The 21,641-nt window shown below is 46.9% G+C and overlaps 1 pseudogene; it reads right to left on the minus strand.

The window, feature by feature from the left end:
* Positions 1-10,045: 10,045 nt before the first annotated feature.
* On the minus strand, positions 10,046-10,748 carry LOC123765342 (tRNA (guanine-N(7)-)-methyltransferase-like; annotated as a pseudogene).
* Between the last annotated feature and the right edge of the window lie 10,893 nt (positions 10,749-21,641).

Here is a 21,641-nt window from a genome sequence, read left to right on the forward strand (position 1 = left end):
GGGGTCAGTTTTGTGGCGTTCCGGGTAGGTCGTTGGTGCAATGTAATTCCCTTTTTCGGGATTTGCTCCTCTATGTGGAGGAGTCTAGTGTTCCCGCGGCCATGATAAGCCTGGATTGGTCCAAGGCTTTTGATCGCGTGCCGATTGGGTTTGTTTTGCGGGTCCTGGAGAGGTTTGGTTTCCCGCCCCAGTTTGTGGGCTGGATACGGATGTTGTATGCTGGTTGTAGTAGTAGGGTGTGTGTCAATGGGTTCCTTAGTGCTCCCTTCGCTCTTCGGCGTTCGGTTCGACAGGGGTGTCCTCTGTCGATGCTTCTATATATTCTGTTTCAGGAGCCCTTTGTTCGCGCGGTGCGTGCTTGTCGTTCAGTTGTCTCGCCGTGTTTGCCGAATGGCTTGTCCCTCAAGATTTGTGGTTATGCGGACGACACAGTCTTGTTTGTTGCCTCTGAGGGTTCTGTGCCTGCTGTTCAGGATTTGGTTTTTCAATTTGAATCGGCTACAGGGGCTTTGGTCAATCGTGGAAAGTCTTGTCTTCTGGGGTTGGGGGGTTGGGCCTCTCGTTTGGTGTGGTCTGGTTCGTGGTTTCCGGTGGTTCTGTCCATTCGGGTTCTGGGGATTACGTGGTTTAGGTCGTATGTGCAGTCTTTGGAGTTTAATTGGGAGGCAGTTTCGCGGGGGGTGGGCGTAGCTGTGGGGATGTTGTCGCAACGGGCCCTGACTATTTACCAGCGGGCGATTGTCGTGTCTTGTAAGGTTTTGTCGCGGGTCTGGTTTGTTGCGCAGTGTTTTCCGTTGGATCGGCGGAAGGCTCGCGCTCTGGAGGGTTTGGTGTATCGTTATGTGTGGTGTGGCCGGTATCATCCGGTTCGTCGATCTACGTTATGTCTTAAGGTGTCAGAAGGTGGAATTGGTATTCCTGATGTCTATGTGAAGGCGTTGGCTTTGTTTTGGGGGTCGGTGCGGAGGAGTTTGGTGTTAGGGGGTGGGTTAAACTCCTTGGGGTTGTTTTACTGCTCTATGAGGTTTAGTTTTTTGCTTGATCTGGATCGTTGCCAGGAGGTGGCCATGTATACGCCTCCAGTGTATTCGTGGGCGGTTTTGATCCTTCGGGCGCTTTGTCGCTTTCATGGGTTTGTCTCTTTTGGTTGTCGGGAGGTGTATGGGGCGCTTGCCTCTCGGGTGCCTCCCAGGGTTGAAAGTTTGTACCCTTGTTTCGACTGGGGGAATGTGTGGGAGGCGTTGAGTGGGCCGTGTATTGCGCCACGGACGCGTGAGTTGGTTTTTCGATATTTGCACGAGTCTTTGGCTACGAATGCAAGGCTCTTTATGTTGGGTTTGGTCGCCTCTGATGGTTGTGTTCATTGTGGGAGACGTGAGACTCAGTTGCACGTCTTTTATTTTTGTGCGCGGGTTCAGGGTTTGGTTGGGTGGTTGCGGGATGTCATTGCAGCCTTTTGTGGTCCAGGGGTGCAGGTCGACCTATTGAGGTTTTTGTTTTTTTCGTTTCCTCGGGGCTCCAGGCGGGTGCGTAACACGCTCGGGGTGTTGTTAGCGGACTATATTTTTTGTTTATGGGTTGGTAGGATGGAGGGGTATGGGGTGGGGAGGATTTTGGGTTTTTTGAAAGGCCGTCTGTCTTATACTATGTGGTGGTTGCGTCGCTCCTTTCCTAGGGTTTTTGATGCTTGGTTCACGGTCGAGTATGTCCGGGGTGCTGCGTTGGTGTAGGTGGTGGGTTCCTGTGGGTGTGGTTGTGTGTGTGTGTGTGCGTGTTCCTTTGGTTCGGTTCCCTCTGGTGGGTGGGGGTTTGGGGGGTCTGTGTTTGTTTGTCTTTGGGGTTTGTGTGCACTGGGGTTTGCTTGGTTACCTTGTGTGGCAGGATTTTGTTTGTGTGTGGGTGGGTATGGGTGTGTTGTGGTGTTGTGTGGCATGTCTGTCTCTCTCCTGATGTGTCCGGTGTGTGGGTGTTTTTTTCTCTGCTTGGTGGCTGGCCGTCCTCTGTCTGTGGGGGTCGGGGTTGTGTGCTGGGTGGCTGTGTTTGTTTCGTGTGTGTTCCATTGTTGTGTGTTTTTGTATGCTTGTGTTTGTCATTTTGTCTTGTTGCCATGTGTTATGTGCTTTTCATTATGGTTCCTGTTGGCACACCCCGTATGGGTGGCATGTGTTGTTTGTTTGTGTGTCTGTTTTTTTTTACACTTTTTTCTGTTATCTGTGTCATTTTACTGTGTTATATGTTCCAATGTCGGTTTGTACTATACCGATTCCTTTCTTTTTTACTATGTTATTTTACTATGTAATGCTAATGTGTTCTGTTTCCTTTATTTTATGTACTGTGCTGTGTTTTGCTTTGTTGTATTCCATTGTTATTTTCCTGCATTTCCTTACTGTGTTGTATTTACAGTGTTATATTGACATGGTTGTTATTGTGTTTATTGACATGTTTGTTATGGTGTGTTGTCTGCTGTTGTGTGGTGTGGCGCATGGTGCGTGTGTTTTGCGTTTGTGTTATTTTTGTATGTGTTTCTTGTATGTGTATTCTTGTTTATAATTTACCCTTGGTTTATTGTGCTCCTTGTGCGCTTTTGTAATTACTGACGCTTTTGGCACGCCCCGTCTGGGTAGTGCTGCTTTTGTTTTTGTGTGTGTGTGTTCTTATGTGTTTTATGTTATTCTTTGTTTACACTTTTGTGTTGGTCTGTGTTACTTGTTATCTGTGTTGTTGTTATTCTATGTTCTTCGTTATTCTGTGCTTTCCTGTTTATATGGTTACTATACGCTGTACTTGCTCTGTTTTAAAAATAAAAAAAAAAAAAAAAAAAAAAAAAAACTTCACCTAAGTCTAGTCGTAGAGTAAATTATAATGCTCACCGAACTCCTTATCAGAATCCATCCAGTCCTAGTGCTCCAGTTACTCCCATGAGCTCTTCTCTTACAAAACCTAACCCTGCTACTTCATTGTCAGGAATGTCAAATAATAATAAGGTTATTTCTAAACCTACAGTTGGTTCTACCAGTGTGTCCACTGTAAGGTCCTGTTCCCATTGTAAGAGAAAAGGCCATGGAATTAATTCCTGTTTTATATTGCACCCTGAGTTACGACCAACTGGTCTCATTTATTGCAGAGGTGTGCAAAATAAACTTAATAAACATGTAACTGTAAACCCAAATTGGGTGAAACAGTATTCACCATATATGTCTTCAGGTGAAGTTTTGTGTATTAATGGGAAGTGGAAGCCAGTGGTTATTCTTCGTGATACAGGTGCTTCCCAAACCATAATTTCATCCAGTATTCTTTCTGATGTTGAACAGAGAGAGACTGGAAAGTTTGTTGTTCTTCAGAGTGTTGCAGGATGTAAAACTGTACCTCTAATAGACATTAATTTCAGATCCACCATTACACCAAGTTTATGCACTGTGGGTGTTAGTACACAGTTGCCCATCCCAGGTGTGGATGTAATATTGGGTAATGATGTGGCCATAAATCATGTTGTGGGTGAGATTGATCCCCGTTTGTGTAAACAGCCAGTTGCAGACCATGTTTATTCTGCCTGTGCGGAAATTAGTTCTATGAATGAACCTGTTGTAGAAGATGGTTTTGTCCATTCTACCTGTGCTGATGTCAGTACTAATATAAATCCAGTTGTCAGTTCTGATGTTGTTGCTCAAGCATTTGTTCCAGTAACCAGTACCCCTTCAGTGGAGAAGTGGGATGTGGTTGTTCCAGATTCCTGTGTGGCCGATTTAGTTGTTGAGAGTAAGCCTGATACTATGACTCTGCTTTATTCCAATAAATTGGGAAAGGATGTCCATGTACCATTGTCTTGCCCGCTCACTACGAACGTTGTGCCAGGAGTTGAGAGAAACTTAAAAGCCACGACTCTGTATTCCAGCCAAGTGAATGGTTTAGGACAGGATGTCGGGTTGGCAGAAGTATTCCCGCTCACTCCAAGTTTAGAATCAGTTGTCGAGAGTAAGTCTGTTGTAGAGGCCCCGCCTCACCCTAGTCAAGGTGATATAATAGGGGAGGAGGTCAAACTACCTGTTACTTGCCCGCTCGTTTCAGATTCCCTTAATTTAAGTGCATTGAGTAGAACTGACCCTAAGATTTCAGAGAGAAGCAAGGAGACAGTCTGTACTGTAGATCCAGTTTTGGAGAGTGTGGGAAAGCAGCCAGAGGATCAGCTTCTGTTGAGTAGATGGAGACCCATTGAGCCTCCCTCTTCAGTTGTCTGTGAGGATGTGACCCAGCTTGGTAGTGATATTATTGATTGTGAGCAGACAGTACTCCGAGCAGCTCCAGAAGTCATGGGAGGAAATTTTGGTAAAATCATTGAGTGGTAAGGTATCATTTGGATCTAAGTTGCGGAGTTGTGATTCTTATTCTATGTGGAGTAAGTATTTCTCATTGTGTACATTGAGTCAGTGTGTGTAGGATGTTGAAATCTACATTTATTCTGCAGGAGCCATTTTCTTGTGAAGTAATGGACTGTGGGACATCTTTGTCAAGCCTTGTGGTTGAGCAGAGAGAGTTTACTCAAGTAGGTTGTGCATCCAGTTCTGAGGAAGTGGTGAGTTATGCTAGAGCAGTGTCTCTATATTCAGATCCAGTTAATTTTGATGCACGAGTGATAAAAGTGTATGTTCCACTCAAGTGTGGTGTTGACTTTCAGAGTCATATTGTGGGTGAAGGATTAAATCATACTGGGGAGCAGATGTTTGAGGCTCCAGGTGTGTATTTCAAGTTGGGGGATAAGGTTATCCTACCTAGAGTTAATCATTGTGAAGGGTTTCAGATTGTCCTTGTGTGTTTCCCAGGTAATCTGCTGTTCATCTTCAAGATGTTAAGACCCTTAAACCTCTTGGTTGATTGGTTGTCATCAGACGTAAATCACTTGGGAAGTGATGGTGAGGGTTGTAAAGTTTTCGGCATGTTTTATTTAGTCTTTTGGCAGACTAGACGGTTGATGAAAGTGTGTGTGGTGTTCAAGTTCACCATCAGAGGGTGTGAACTTGTCTTGAGAGTTATGATTGAGACATGGTGCCTAGGCATATGCCTGTTTTCTTTCACTGATCGTTATGACAGAGTTATGAGGCAATTGATTTCTGTGTTCCTTATGGATCATCTGAGTCAGTTCGATCAGGTAGTCTTTGCACTTATCTTGGGTTGTATTTCTTGGTTTGAAGGTCAAAGGTTTGCTAAGTCGGTGTCTTGTGTTTCGGAAGGTTCTATGAATGGGAAAGTCTTATGCATAATTGTGAGGTTTAATACTAATTTCTCTAATTTTAGTATACATTGGGCGAGAGTATGTGTTCCACAGAGGATCAAGAGTGATGAAGAGCAGATGTCTGTGTCAGAGCATACCCAGGAGAAGTCCCAAATCTACTCAACATCAAGTCAGCTTCAATTAAGCAGTTCAGCTCCATAAAAAGGGAGTAATGGGAAATGGAGTCTGTCTTGGAAAAATTCACCATGTGGAAAAGGGATCACATGGAAATATGGGACTGATCTTAGAGAAATAGTAGAAACAGATAGGAAGATAAATTGCTGTGATAACTGTGTGAATGCAGCTACCTTTCTTGACAATTCTATTCATGCTAATAATGATAATGTTGTAGATAGGAGTGTGAAATATGATCTGAAACAAAGTGAAATAAATGAGATAGTACCTTGGAGAGATAAATTTGCATACTCCAGTGACACATATGTAGAACATAGTCATAAGACTGAAATTTCTGAGTTTCCTGTAAGACTATATTTGGCGTGTTTTCATTTTTGTCCAGAAATGTGTTTTTATTACTTTTACATGTTTGGTGTAATTAATACCATAAATCTCAAGTGTCATACATTTTACTTTGAAAAAATGCCATTGATCTTCAATCTATTGCATTTTTTTTCTTGGAGGTGGAAGTGTTACGTACTCCTAGCAGAATACGTATATAAATTTAAAATAACTTGTTTTGTTCCATTATATCATGCCTGTATATGTACACAGTGTTTTTATAAATTATCGTGTGGTGTGGCAGCGTCAGTGGGGACAGGAGCGCGGTTGCTTTGCACACGTCTAATACCTGTTAGATTCGGGAAGTTGGACCTGTTCAGTTTGGGAGTTCCAGATGTCACTTTTATTTAGTTTATATAATTGTTTATGTACTGTAATTAAACAGGTGGCATTGTACTTATATATTTTGTAAGTAACTATTATATGTAATTTGCATTCTTATGTGTTTGAGAACAAGTGGTTGTTCAATTAGTTTTAAATATTAAAAAGTCCTTAGTTTCCATCCCTCATCCTGGATGAGGCAGACGGGAAAGAATTATGGGTAGCGACAGAGCGAGAGTTCAGTAGCTTCACGGGACTCGAAGGAATAACATGTGGGAGATAAGTCTGTTTACTTCTTGTTGTGCCATATTTTATTATATTATATTAGGAGAAGGACAATACTTTTTTGGTTTGTTGTATAAGTTAATTTTACCATCTGTGTGTTTATATTATACTGTTTTGAATATATATATTATAAGTTATATGTATAATTCTTCAGTCCTAAGGGAGAAATAATTTTAAGTCTTAGCCTGTTATCATTCATGGGGTTATACTGGTGACCCGCTTTAGAGAGCAGCAGTGGTATCCCTAGACGTAACTAAAGCTTGGCTGCTGTAGGGTCACGAGCCGTAACGAACGATAGGTAACACACCCCAGCCAGCCGTCTGCAATTATCGGCTTGGCAAAAGGCAAGGTCAACCTGTAGTCATTACTTCTAAAGGGTGAGATCCCTTAATTACTAAGATCAGACAGCCTGGCGCCCTCAACTATCCTGTCTCGTTGTATGAGAATATTACTAAAACACATTTATAGTGGTACACAACAAGATAAAATAGTAGGGTAAGAAGAGCATAAGTGACGAACGAAGTTAAAAACTTTGAAAACCAAAATGTTTGTTTTATCAATGTCTTAGCGTTTTAAAATGTTTCGTACATTAGATAGTGTAAGTATGGTTTTTCAACTGTAATTATCATTGCAACATGCCTGGGAATGATGGGAAGGGAGGAAATTCGAAGAGAATTCCAAATGTTTTAAATAGATTCATACAGTTGATCATTTCATATACTGTAACAAAGAATTAGGGTGAGAGATACAGCAAACATTAGACTTTAATTTCGGGAGGAGAAACGTTTCGGGAAGAGTTTCAAATTGGTTAAGTCAGTTTCAATGAGGTTATCTTGGTCATCTTGAGATGATTTCGGGGTTTAGTGTCCCTGCGGCCCGGTCCTCGACCAAGCTCCCTTTTTGTTACACACCCCCATGAAGTACCCCTTAGCAGCTGTCTGTTTGGTACCTATTTATTGCTAGGTGAACAGGATCTTCAGGGTGAAAGAAACTACCCAATTGTTTCCGCCTCCGCCGGGGATTGAATTCGGAACCTTAGGACTAGGAATAACGAAAGCTGTCCACTCAGCCGTCAGGCCCCTTTGCAGCAATTAAGCAAATAAGGATTCACAGAGGAAAAAAAACATTTTTCAAGGTCGCTTCAAGGAACATTTAAAGTAGATTGTGTGAAGCCATTAAGGTTTAGAGTGAGGAGATAAGCATTACCAGGTTAGTGTCAGCATGAAGGAAGGTTTAGGGGGTGTGAGATACAATACCTGTTAGCAATGATTACTTCCCGTACAAGAGTAACACCCAGTCGTGACTGTCTGCCCTTCCGTTCGTCGGCTGGCAGTCCCGACTGTCTGCCCTTCCGTTCGTCGGCTGGCCGTCCCGACTGTTTCCCCCCCCCCCCCCCTCCCACTACACATTTAACGTGTAAATAATGTCGATGCATCACTAACTGTCCTGACCTAACCTAAATAGTCTTATTGTGTACAAGAGCGAATTGTGTGATGTAAACCCCATCATCCCTCGGTGTCCCCTGTTAAAGCTCCATTCATCTACCAGTTAACCACCATCTTGTTAATCCACCATTCGTCTACCAGTGAACCATCGCCCTGTTAATCCACCATTCATCTACCAGTGAACCATCGTCCTGTAAATCCACCATTCATCTACCAGTGAGTCATCGTCCTGTTAATCCACCATTCATCTAACGGGTCACACCGTTGTCCACCGCCTACCAGCTCCTCCATCTACCAGTGACCTATAGTGCTAGTCCAGATGTTTTTTTTTTTTAATTGCAAACCAACCCAACCTAACCTGCAAGGTTGGGTTGGATCGTTAATCAACCTAACATAACTGACGTGTTCGTCATCCAGTGTATTAAGCATAATGCATTATGCTGCGATTGATCTGTATATCAGAGGCACATAACAATACAACTGGATGGGTACTCAACCCTCTCGAGGGAAATCTTTCCTTAACCCTTTGACCTGCCTCACCAATATGGCTTCTCTCTCCCCAAATTTCAAAGATTTAGACACGTTCCAATCAAGATAATTGTTCTTTGTTATGCATAGTTGATACATTAAATAATCTCTACAAAGTGTTGAAAAGTGAGTTGTTAAATAAGATATTTCCGCTATACTTACCCACTCACCTGAGGACACCTCGCCCAGTGCTGGACACGCCAGGGATGGTCAGGTAATCTTCGTCTCCAAGACTCGGCCTTCACCTGTTCTGGCACTGACAGGCTAATGGCTGTGGACATGGACACGTCAGTGGAAGACAATTCAACACACAAATAATAAGTTCGTGAAAATCAAATCCACATCCAGGTGACCTTATTTACACAAGACGGTGGCTGTGACCACACCCAGGTGACCTTATTTACACAAGATGGTGGTTGTGACCACACCCAGGTGTCCTTATTTACACAAGATGGTGGTTGTGACCACACCCAGGTGTCCTTATTTACACAAGATGGTGGCTGTGACCACACCCAGGTGACCTTATTTACACAAGATGGTGGCTGTGACCACACCCAGGTGACCTTATTTACACAAGATGGTGGCTGTGACCACACCCAGGTGTCCTTATTTACACAAGATGGTGGCTGTGACCACACCCAGGTGACCTTATTTACACAAGATGGTGGTTGTGACCACACCCAGGTGACCTTATTTACACAAGATGGTGGCTGTGACCACACCCAGGTGTCCTTATTTACACAAGATGGTGGCTGTGACCACACCCAGGTGTCCTTATTTACACAAGATGGTGGCTGTGACCACAGATGGGTGACCGCTGCGGTCAAGCACTCACAGCTGCCTGAGGTTCAGGAACCACCAGGAGGATGATGGTAACGTTTGTACCTGTAGTACTGGGGCGTGAAGCTGCTAGAGATTGTTGGTGGTGTACACAGTGGTGGACATGTGTACCTGTAGTACTGAGGCGCGAAGCTGCTAGAGATTGTTGGTGGTGTACACAGTGGTGGACATGTGTACCTGTAGTACTGGGGCGTGAAGCTGCTAGAGATTGTTGGTGGTGTACACAGTGGTGGACATGTGTACCTGTAGTACTGGGGCGTGAAGCTGCTAGAGATTGTTTGTGGTGCACACAGTGGTGGACATGTGTACCTGTAGTACTGGAGCGTGAAGCTGCTAGAGATTGTTTGTGGTGTACACAGTGGTGGACATGTGTACCTGTAGTACTGGAGCGTGAAGCTGCTAGAGATTGTTGGTGGTGTACACAGTGGTGGACATTTGTACCTGTAGTACTGGAGCGTGAAGCTGCTAGAGATTGTTGGTAGTGTACACAGTAGTGGACATGTGTAAGAATGTTACTTGGCTGCCCTCGCTACTCTTCTCTTGAGGTTATCTTGAGATTTTGGGGCTTAGCGTTCCCGCGGCCCGGTCCTCGACCAGGCTTCCTTTTTGTTACACACACACCCATGAAGCAGCCCGTAGCAGCTGTCTACCTCCCAGGTACATATTTACTGCTAGGTAACAGGGGACATCAGTGAAAAACTTTTTGCCCTATGTCCCCGCCGCCCCAGGGGATCGAACCCGGAACCTCATGACTACGAATCCGAAGCGCTGTCCACTCAGCTGTCAGGCGCCCACTCGTCTGTCGTCTGATACAGTTTGTTACTGTACACACACTTCCAAAATGCTAAGTTGTCCTGGACCTGACATGCTGCGACAAAATAGCCAGGAACTTGTCTCCACTATTGCGGGATACCTTCTGACCCTCCTCGGTGCTCTCAAATAGGCACTGTGCCACTGGATCATTAGCCAAATTATTCTCATCCACACGAATAAATAAAGGATGTTCTGTAAAATGATGAACCATCCACTCATGAAGGTCCTTCACATCCGTCAGTGTACACAAGGCCCCCGTTCACGCAGAACGTAACCATATTCTGCCAGGAGTGATGCATTGATAATTCTCCATTTGTGCTTGGCTCTTTTGAAGTGTGGATGACGAAACATGAACATTTTGCTTAAATGTCCTTTCTCAAAGAAATTTGGAAGGTACTTCATTGCATTAGTACAAATACAAGCTACATTTTGATATCCCCCAGGCACATCCTTCTTATCTCTCGAGCCATGAATGCGGTCAACAACAAAGTCTGGCACCTTCACCCGTATTTCCATGCCTAACATAAGCGTGTCAGGAAAAATCTGGGCAAGGACAACCAACACTCCTCCATAGCCACACACAATGTCAGCAAATTCCACCTTCTTGGTACATCTCCAGATAAGTACTTGGGGAAAGTATGGACTCCGGTCCATTGTAATTCCAATTCCAGTCCGGGAATTGGGTTGAAGTGAGCACACTGTCGATAATTTTTCTTCTGTGGTCATTTAGGCATTTTTAGTGAATTACTGGAGAGCTTGGCAAGGGAGAATAGGTTGTCTCTGGAGGCCTTTTTCTCTCCATTATTTGAGCAGTGTTGTTGGTTGTGGGGCGAAGAGCACACGTGGCCATGTGAGCACCGAGCACCGTAGTCCGGCTCACCACTCACAACACTCAAACCCAACACGATGGCTGCAGTTGCTCATCACATAGCGCTCATGTGAAGGAATGCTCATCACATAGCGCTCATGTCAAGGAATGTTCATCACCTGGCGGTGTTAGCATGAGCAGGAACCTCTTGAGCTCTCCGAGGTTATGACGACGGGGTCGTCTACTGGATGAGGTCTTCTTGTAGACAATCACTACATAGCATCTGTTGGACTTAATGTTCTTGTATTAAATGTTCTCAGACGAAACATTTTGGGTTCGCAGTAATCTCCAGTGATACAAGGAAGTGAACTTGCACAGCTGTTGATGTAACATGTTGACTGCATGTGTGTCGGGCCGCCGGGAGTGCGTGATGTTCTAGAATCTTTAATAATTGGGAGGGATCATGGATGTTTGGTATGTGTCAAGGCCAAGACGCTAATAAAAGTATACCATAACTTGGTCTATCCATTAAGAATTGAGTGCAGCTATAATACAAATTACGAGTAGTGAAGCATCAGGCGAGAGATAGAGGTAACTAAAAACTATAGGCTGTGGCTAAAGCTCATAATGACCTACATTACTAAGATGAGCCTATCACAAGCCGTGAGACTCGCCACTGGTACAGCAGAGGACACACGGGTTTGTTCTATGGAAAACTTCAGACTTTGAGCAGTTATGAGATCAAATCCTCGCTGTTTTGTGAGGAACAACCCCCTCCCCGCTCAGCTCGTTGTCGCCGTGTGGGGGCTTCGTGGGCGGCTGCCGGAGTGTGATGCTCCTTAGGACAGTCCTCTGTCCTTTTCTAGCCTTGTGCTCATGCTGCCGTCCTCTCCAATTCTGCTGGGCACCTTTTCCTTTTCCTTCTGTTTCGTTTTTCTCCCCCCTCTTCTCCTATCTGCTTGCCGTTTCCTGCCGACCTTTTGCTCGTTCTGGTTCTTCCATGGCCTTCTTCTATTTTGATGCCCGGGTGCTTGAGGAGGCATACTCATGCACCCGTAGAACTGCAGTACCCGACGTCGAGAGCGAGGGGAACCTTTTATTGTCAATCCCCACTTCGTCACTGAACCCGATCTCGACGGACTGTCGGTTTCTTAAGGTGGCGTTTGTGGGGCGTATACTCACGATGCACCCCTAGGAGGCCCCGACAAGATCGGCGATAGCTTCTTGTTGGGTGTCCTGCCTCTAATTGTGGCTCCATGGTGGGTGTGGGGGCACATTCGTGAGTGAATTCTTCTTTTCGTCAAGATGATAACCCCTGTTTCGGCTGCTTCTGGCTTACCTTCTCAGGCTCGTGGGGTGGGCGACCAAGCCCCCGAGTCGGTCCGTATTGGAAGACCGGGCTCTGTAGCCTCCGCTGCATTGGGCCCCGACCTTGCTCCTCCTTTGGCCTCTCTGACTCCTTCCCCTGGCTCCCCTCCCTCCTCTGTGGTTGGGTCGAGCCCCAAGCCCCCAGTGGTGACTACCTCGTCCCCTGGCGCGGCTCCTTCTCTAGTTGTAACTACTGCGCCTTTTAACCCCTCTCTCTCTGGGGGTTCTCACCGCCGTCCTCGTCACGGCCGCCCTCGCTCGATTCCTTCCAGTTCTGCTACCTATCAAGCCTTGTTTGGTCCCGCTTCGTGGGCCAAATATTTTGATCTCCTCCCTCTTGATTCTGCGCCTCCTGACGATTTCTCCCTTCATCGACATCTCATTGATTCCGTGGATGCCTCCATTACTTTCAACCCCACTCGTCTCGGTACACGTGTCGTTGCTGCTCCTTCTCAGGACGCTGCTTCCCGCTTGGCTGCCTTATCCTGCCTTGGCGAGACCCCCGTTCGGGTCTCGAAGAATGCTCAGTTGAATGCCAGTGTTGGCACTATTTTGCTCCCGCCCCATGTTGCAACCGGTGTTCGGGACCTGCGCGACTGCCACGACGATATTCGACATATCATTGCTGCCCAGGGCCATTCTATTCTCCAGGTGGACACGTTTACTCGTCCCCCTCGTGGTAGTCGCCGTCAACCCCTCCGGGTTGTGAAGATTACCTTTGATGGTAGGACCCTTCCACCCTCTGTCATTCTTGCTGGTGCCAGGTGCTCTGTCCAGGAGTACATTCCTTCTCCTCGGCTCTGCAACAAGTGCTGGAGGTTTGGGCATGGTGCCGTCCGCTGCTCCGGGACTATCTCTCTCTGTCCTTTGTGTGGTGGCGAAGGTCACTCTAAGTCGGAGTGCACTTCTCCCCAGGCTCGTTGCCTCAACTGCGGTGAGGCCCATCCTACCTTCTCCCGTGCGTGTGTCCATTACAAGCTTGAGGCAGCCGTCCTCAACCTGAAGCACCGGGAGCGTTTATCTTTTCCTGAGGCGAGGCGCCAGGTTCGCCGGCTCCCGTCTTATGCTAATATCTCTGATGCTCGCGTGTTGCGCTCTTCCTCTCCTCGTCCTTCCCGCCTTCCTCAGACTCACAACCGTTTCCGGGCCTTGGACCCTGATGCGCCCACTGCCCCCTCCTCTGTTCCTTTGGGTTCTCTCCCGAAGGATCCTCCTCCTGGTCCTCTGTCTGGGGTTCCCCTTCCTTCTACCCGGTCTGTCGTGTCTTCTGTGTCTTCTTCCTCGTCCCCCTCCGATCCTCCTTCCCATCCTCTTCCTCCATCTATCGGCTCTCCCCACCGCCTGTCGGTGCGGGCGGATGTCCATCGCTCTCCTAACGGCCGTCTTGTGTGCTCTCGTTCGGCTTCTCCTGTTGAGACACTGGAATCCGTTGCCCGGTACGTAGTTGCTGGGACACCGGTCTCTTTTAAGTCAGAAGCGTAAGCCTGGCTCCTCTCCTTCCTCTTCCCCGGCGGGTAAGAAGGCTTCGCTTTCTTCCTCAGCTCCTCCTCCTGGCTCTGTTGCTCCTTCCCCTCCCGTTTCAGTGTTTGCGCCCCTGTTCCTGCTATGGAGGTTTCTTTGGCCCCTGCTTCCCTTTCGGTTGCTGCTCTTGCTGGGGTGCGCTCCCCTCTCCCCCTCCTCCTGCTGCTGTCCTTGACGGCTCCTCTCCGTTGTCTCCTCCTCTTCCTCCTCCTCCTCCGGACCCTGCCCGCCCACCTCTGATCTGTTCTCCCGTTTCCTTCCCTCCGTCTTTGCTCAGTTTACCCATGCCCCCTAACCCTGACTTTGCTGACCCTGATCCCGACCCTGATATTCTTTAACGTGCTCTTTTGCTCTTTCGCCTTTGTTTCTTCCTTGTTCTCTGTTTTTGTCCTTTCTCTTCTCATCGTTGTCCATTCTTCAATGGTACGTTCGAGGTTATTACGCCAATTTCCTCGAACTCCAACTTCTGATTTCGCGGTTTTCGCCCCTTTGTGTCTGTCTCCAGGAGCCAATGCTTGGTGCTCGTCCTGGTCGTTTTCGTGGCAATTCCTTTCTCTCCCCCCCCCCCAGCCATTGCTGGGGCTTCTAATTCTTCTGCTCTCTTGGTTCGGGCTGATGTTCCCTTTGTTCCTTTACTTTTTCCTTCGCCTCTCCATTGTTCTGCTGCTCGTATCTTTGGGGGGAAATGGTACACAGTTTGTTCCATTTATCTCCCCCCGAGTGTCACGCTCTCTCTTCCTGATTTGAAACACCTCCTGGACTCCTTGCCGGAGCCTGTGCTCCTGCTGGGTGACTTCAATTGTCGTCATTCTCTCTGGGGTGACGCTCTGACGAATACCCGGGGTCGCCTCCTTGAGCCGTTTCTCCTCTTCTTCCCTGTCTCTTCTGAATTCTGGTGAGCCCACTCATTTGGACTCTCGGACTCGCACCCTTTCTTGTCTTGATCTTTCTCTCTGCTCTTCTTCTCTTTACTTAAATTTCACGTGGCAGGTTCTTGATGACCTCCATGGAAGTGATCATTTCCCCATCCTTGTTTCCTTTTTCTCTTTTCGCCCTTCCCTCTCTTTCCCTAGGTGGCAGTTTGCTAAGGCAGACTGGACCCTATTTACCCTCAGTGCTGCTCTCCCTGACCTCTCCCTTCTGCCTCTCTCTCGCGCTCTCCTCCTTTTTCATGACACTGTCTTCAACGCTGCCCTCCGCTCTATTCCTCGCTCTTCCTCTCGGGGTCCACGGAAGTGCGTTCCCTGGTGGAATGCGGACTGTGCTCGGGCTGTCCGCTGTAAGCGTGCAGCCTGGAAGAGGCACCGCCGTAGGCAGACGACCGATTCTTTTCTTTTCTTTCGGAAAGCGAGTGCGGTGGCCCGTAGGGCCATCCGTACGGCTAAACGTGAATGTTGGGCATCTTATGTCTCAACAATTACGTCCGAGACCCCTCTGGCCCAGATCTGGAAGCGTATCCGCAAGATAGCGGGTAAGTTCGTTCCCGATGTTTCACCGGTCCTTCACCTCCATGATACTCTTGTGGCGGACCCGTTGCAGGTCGCTTCCGAACTGGGTTCCCACTTTTCTTCTGTTAGCTCTGGTCTTCATCTTCCCCGATCTTTCCTTCTTCGTAAACCTGTCCTTGAGTCTCGTCCTTTAGATTTCTGCACTCATCTTCAGCTTCCCTATAATGATCCCTTCTCTCTCTCTGAACTTCGTTCTGCCCTGGCTCTCTGCGGTTCTACGGCGGCGGGCTCCGATGGTATTCATTATGAGATGCTTCGCCATCTCCCTCCGAGCACGTCTCAGTATTTACTGAGTCTGTATAATCGGATCTGGGAGTCGTCGTCAGTCCCTGAGGACTGGCTCGATGCCGTTGTCCTCCCTGTTCGCAAACCGGGGTCTCTGGGTACTTCCCCTAAGGACTTTCGCCCTATTGCTCTCACAAGTTGTCTGCAAACTCTTTGAACGTATGGTTAACGTTCGTCTGATGTGGTTCCTGGAACACCATCACCTCCTCTCCCCTTCTCAATTTGGTTTCCGCAAGTGCCGCAGCACGACAGATGTCCTGGTGAACTTGGAGGTCTATATTCGTACTGCTTTTGCTGCGAAGACCTCCGTTGTTGCCGTCCTTTTTGACATAGAAAAGGCTTACGACACCACTTGGCGTTATCATATCCTATCTCAACTTCATTCTTTTGGCCTTCGTGGTCATCTCCCTCTCTTTCTCCGCAGCTTCCTCTCTCGTCGTTCCTTTCGGGTGCGCCTTGGTACCGCTCTCTCTCCCTCTTTTCAGCAATACGAAGGTGTGCCCCAGGGTAGTGTTCTGAGCACTACTCTTTTTCTTGTTGCCCTCAATGGTCTTCTTTCCTCTCTTCCTTCTGGTGTCTTCTCCGCTCTCTATGTCGATGATCTTACCCTTTGTTGTCAGGGTGATGATTCGCCTCTCCTTCAACGCCGGCTTCAACTTGCAATTGATGCCGTGTCGTCTTGGGCCACAGGTCATGGCTTCAAGTTCTCTACTTCTAAGACTTGTGCCATGACTTTTACGCGGAAACGGGTTGTTCTTCGTCCCTCTTTGTCACTTTATGGTCATCCCCTTGAATACAAAGATTCCGCAAAGCTTTTGGGGTAATTCCTTGACACTCGTTTGTCTTGGTCTCCCCATATCTCTTACCTCCGTGTTGAGTGCTCTAAGGCCCTTACCCTCCTTCGGGTCTTGTCCCATACTTCTTGGGGGGCAGATAGGCGCACTCTCCTTGCTTTACATTCCTCTCTCGTCCTGTCTAAGCTCGATTATGGTTGCCCTGCTTACTCGTCTGCTTCTCCTTCTACTCTTCGCCGTCTTGATGCTTTGCACCATACTGGGTTGCGCCTCAGTTCTGGTGCCTTTCGTTCGACTCCCATCCTTAGCTTATATGTTGACACTGGCTTCCTGTCTCTCCAGGACCGCCGTGATCGCTACTGTCTTCGCTATCTTGCGCGGTCCTTGCAACATCCTTCCTCTCGCCTCTGTCGTGCTTTACCTTTTACCCCTCCTGCGGTTCCTGTTCCTCTTCACCACCTCCCTCTTTCTGTCCGGTTATCTCGCCTACAGGATTCTCTCTCCGTTCGTATTCTCTCCGTTCGTATTTCTGATGTTTCTCCTCGTGTTGTTCCTTCTTTGCCCCCGTGGAGGGTCCCTCTTCCGTGGTTTTGTACTTCCTTGACCCGTATCACTAAAGCTTTTACCCCTCCTACGGTTCTAAAACGCCTTTTCCTCGAGCACTTTTCTTCTCACTCCCGCTCCGTTTCTGTCTTCACCGATGGGTCTAAGTCAGCGGACGGTGTTGGCTACTCTGTTGTGTTTCCTGATTGCACTTATATGTGTCGCTTGCCTCCGGAGACTAGCATCTTTACAGCGGAACTTTATGCTATTCTCTATGCTCTTCATCTCCTGCTTTCTCGTTGTCAGTCTTCCTTTGTGGTTGTTGTTGACTCTCGTAGTGCCCTCATGGCTCTCGGGTCCTTTAATCCGGTTCATCCAGTAGTTGTCGAGATCCAGCATTGGCTGTTTCTCGTTCACAGTAAATTTAAGTCGGTTGAGTTTTGTTGGGTTCCCAGCCATATTGGTGTGTCTTTAAATGAGCGTGCGGATGCTTCCGCTAAGGAAGCTGTCCGCTCTTGTCCCATCTCTCGTAAAGGCATTCCGTATTCCGACTTTTACCCGGTTATCCATTCCTCAGACCTTACCCGTTGGCAGGCTTCTTGGTTGTCTGTTACTGGTAACAAGCTACGTACTCTTAAATGTTGTGTTTCCTCGTGGCCGTCCTCCTTCCACCGTAACCGGCGGTGGGAAACAGCTCTGGCGAGGTTGCGTATTGGCCATACTCGCTTAACCCATGGTCACTTGATGGAGCGCCGCCCTGCTCCTTATTGTCCTAGGTGCATTGTCCCTCTTACGGTCGTGCATGTCCTTCTTGAATGTCCTGACTTCCAGGACGGGCGTGTGTCTTGCTTTCCGACCGCCCCTCGCGGTCACCTGTCCCTCGATAGAATTCTTGGTGACTCGGATACTTTTGATATCGTTCGCCTTATGCGTTTTTGTTCTCGTATTGGCATCCTTGGTGATATTTAGCGCCCTCTGATTATTTTGCGTATTTGATGGTGCTACATAGCCTTCCCGGTTTGGTGCCTTCTTTTGATAATTACTTACTAACTTGTGAGGAACAACCAATTAGTACCCAAACTCTGATCATAGCTTGTTTGGAACGAACGTTGAAGATTTCGTCTGCAATTCTTTTATAAATACAGTTGTTGACTATTTGCTGTTTGCACCTTATGCAGGAGACCCACAGTTAACACAGTGGTCTGGTAGCTCAGCTCCCATGACCTATTATTTTGTGTGAGGGCATTACCACTGACCAGGTCACTTAGTCATACCCTGAAGGGGGAGGCGATACCCTGTGGGTAGTGCCACAAAGGGGCATTTTACAAGGTGCACTGAGCTTGCCTGTGAAAGGTAAACCAAACCGCTCAATTAGGTGTTAGATATCCCTGATTACAATGTTAAAATCACTTTAGACCTCCGTTGGAGTGAAATAAATTTCTCCAGATTTACGAGTGACTTGGAGATTTGGGAGGACAGTGAAAATGTCCTCACTATGGGGAAACGACATGAAGAAGTTCCGGAGAAAGGGGAAATGGAAGCCTTTTCCTGACAACGAGGGACAGTGCACCGAGGAACAGCAAGTAGAGAAGGAAACTGCTATCAAGGCTACACAAAGTATTTCTACCAGAAAGACATCAAATATAATGAACCTAGAGAGGATAACACCAGTCATACACCATCCACCGTCAGACTCGGCGCATTTTCCCAAATTCAAGATAATGCACAGCCAACTTTCCTATAATATATGGAGTAGTAACGGCAATGGAAGAGCCAACCAGAGCTCAAAATTCCCATCCCAGTCAACCTAAAAGGATAAATTATAATGACACAACCAGTCCAAAAGACTGCAATTTATCTAGAAATGGTAATATTCCTGCAAGGAAAATCTGTGTGCTTGCTCAAGCTGGACCCTTCAGAAAGACGCACACGAGACTTGCTGTTGGGATACCCAGTCGACGTAACACTAGATCCAATACTAAAACACAAGCAAATCTTGAATGGAAGTCAAATCATGGAATCAAATCATGGAAGTTGGAGAATGTACAGAGACCATACGTCTCGGAACCCCTGCGCGGCTTCAGATGTCAGAAATACGGCCTCCATCAAACACGCTGCACCGAGCAGGAGAGATGCGGAGTGTACAGCCTGAGGCATCCAACCAAAGACATTATAGCAAAGCACAAGGCAACCCAGACCACAGCAGCCAAATGTCCAAGTTATGGCGGCAAACATCGTGCATGGAGAACCTGAGCCACACGGAAAGAAAAGGTACAGACAGCTGAGGTTAGGTTAATCAGACCAGCACTACATACACAAACACCAACGTCTGGAACACTCGTGCACAGCCACGACAAAAACGCGTACTCGGAACACAATTTCCCGACTCAATCAACTCCAAATAGGTTAATAAACAAAAACACTGCAGAAATACATGGTAACAAAATACAATTAGCAGCCGATGATTCACAATAACGGGAATGAAGTATTTTGACCAATCCACACACTAGATAATGAAGGGACGACGACACTTCGGTCTGTTCTGGACCATTCTCAAGTAGATTGTTAAGACAATCGACTTAAGAATGATCCAAAACGGACCGAAACGTCATCGTCCCTTCATTTTCTAGTGTGGATTGGTCAAAATACAATTACTTTGAGTCAACACATGATTTACATTTTTACAGAGGTCCAGCTGAGAAACATTGTGAAGATCATGGCTAAAGACCATTATTAAGTGCTTACAGATAACGCAGACTCGCCCAACAAGACTCGATAAATCACGTGTAATAATAGACACGGTCGTGCATTAGACTACAGTTACATAAGCAACAGTATGAGAAAAGACGGAGCACAAGAGGACAAACACGACATGGACAGACTACCAATAAGAGTCTGGTAGTAAAGGCATCAGACCATAACGATCCACTAAAGCAGCTGCAGGAAGCAGTAGCCACTCAGAATCAATGATATCTTGTAATTCAAGAGAGACAGACATGAACAATCAATGCAGTTTGATATGTAGCAACAACGAAATACTGGATGACAGAGATGCATTCAGACAACACCAGAAACCGGCATAAATAATCAATGCAGAATCAATTTCTGTTGGTATTACCTGTCTTAGTAGAACTTATCTATGGAATCGACTTCCATATTCTCCACTTCGCTAGTAGACATTGCAAATCGGACTGCATTGATTATATAATAATTATAATTATTTTGTAGACATTGGCTCTTAGGCACAGGCGCACATGCTTTAGTAAAGCTGCAAGGCCAAGTGCGAGACAACACTTGTATGAGAGTGGAACTCTTCGAGGAGTCCACCTCTGCCATGGTCCTTTTGCCATCCTAACTTTCGCCTTAGTCATGAGAAACCCTGCATCTCCTGCATTACTCTGACATTATTCAGTGTTGTTAACACCCTAATGACTGGTGCCAACTTACAGACTCACGCCTTTTGTGATTAATGGCTGAGAAAAAGTGCCTACAATCTCATCAAACTCGACATTCCTTTTACATTCAATCTACTTGTCTCCGATATTCTTCTTCATCTGGACCTCACCATTCTGGTGTCATACACACCAGTCACCAAGAAGGGTAATGAGAAACTTGCTCTTCTCAAAGTTACACTTGAAACAATTGCCTCCTTCATAAAAAGTTTGATCTCACGAGCACTGTCTACCCCGACGGTACTGTCCAATCTTCTACTGGACGGATTGCCGCAGCATAAATGTTTTATAGAAATAACACATGCACACAGACTGTCGGTGTCTGGTTAAACAACTGGCTGTACTCCACACAAGCAGAACTAGCAGCACTTGAACGAGCTACCAGTACATTAAAAAACATAAGAGGAAGAAAAATATTTAGTGATTCAAAGTCTGGTCTTCCAGCAATCAAAAACTTCAGGAAGGTCGACGGCAAGAGCCTCATACTACCACGTTTTAAATGACCTAATCGCTGCACAGAGTAAAGGGTTTCGAATCTACTTTGCATGGATACCATCACACAAATATAAGCCATCATAATGACATAGCAGCCAAAATAGCGTGTAACAAAGATGAAGTTAAATTAACCTGGGTATCACCATCTCTGCTGTCAAAACTATATTGTTCCAAACACTCGGGTCTGATAGAGAAATTAGACTCCCAACAACCTGAAAGCACCAGTATAAAAAGTTTTGTTCAGATCTGAAACTGAACCATATGTTTATGGTCAGTACTAAACGTCCACCAGACTGTGCGACACAGTGGTTGCCAGGATCAGGTTGGGTTAGTTACCTGTGGCAGGTGGTTACAGGTGACAGATCTCTTCTTCTTGAGAATAAGTGCAGTTTGCATGAAGGGGTAACACTCCCGATGACTGCACCAGGACAGATGTAAGGAGACGCGTTGATGGTGAGGAGGAGAAGAAAGTCAAAAGCGGTAGATGTGATGGGCCGTAGAGAGAGGAGTGGCGGCGAAAACAGAGGCGAACATTAGAGGGAGACTCCCCGCACCGGGGGGCGGGGAGTCGTGGTCACGGCGGCAGCTGATCCAGGCACGGCGTAGCCGTGTGCGCAAGATGGGAACTAATACTTCTCCGGAAACTTGCGTATCGGAAAGCGCAAGCAGTACGCTTCCCAAATCACCCACAGGTCGGCGGGCAGCCGGCCATCAGGCAGTGCCCTCGGCTGAGACATCCTATCCGGCACCCTAAAACAAACACCTTCTCAGACGATACCCAGATAGTGGACGAGCACCATGGGATCGGAAGCACCCGGGCATCCCGATAAGGGCCCAACTTCGGACCCTCACA

This window comes from Procambarus clarkii, chromosome 33 (assembly GCF_040958095.1).
Source record: "Procambarus clarkii isolate CNS0578487 chromosome 33, FALCON_Pclarkii_2.0, whole genome shotgun sequence".
Classification (NCBI taxonomy): Eukaryota; Metazoa; Arthropoda; class Malacostraca; order Decapoda; family Cambaridae; genus Procambarus; species Procambarus clarkii.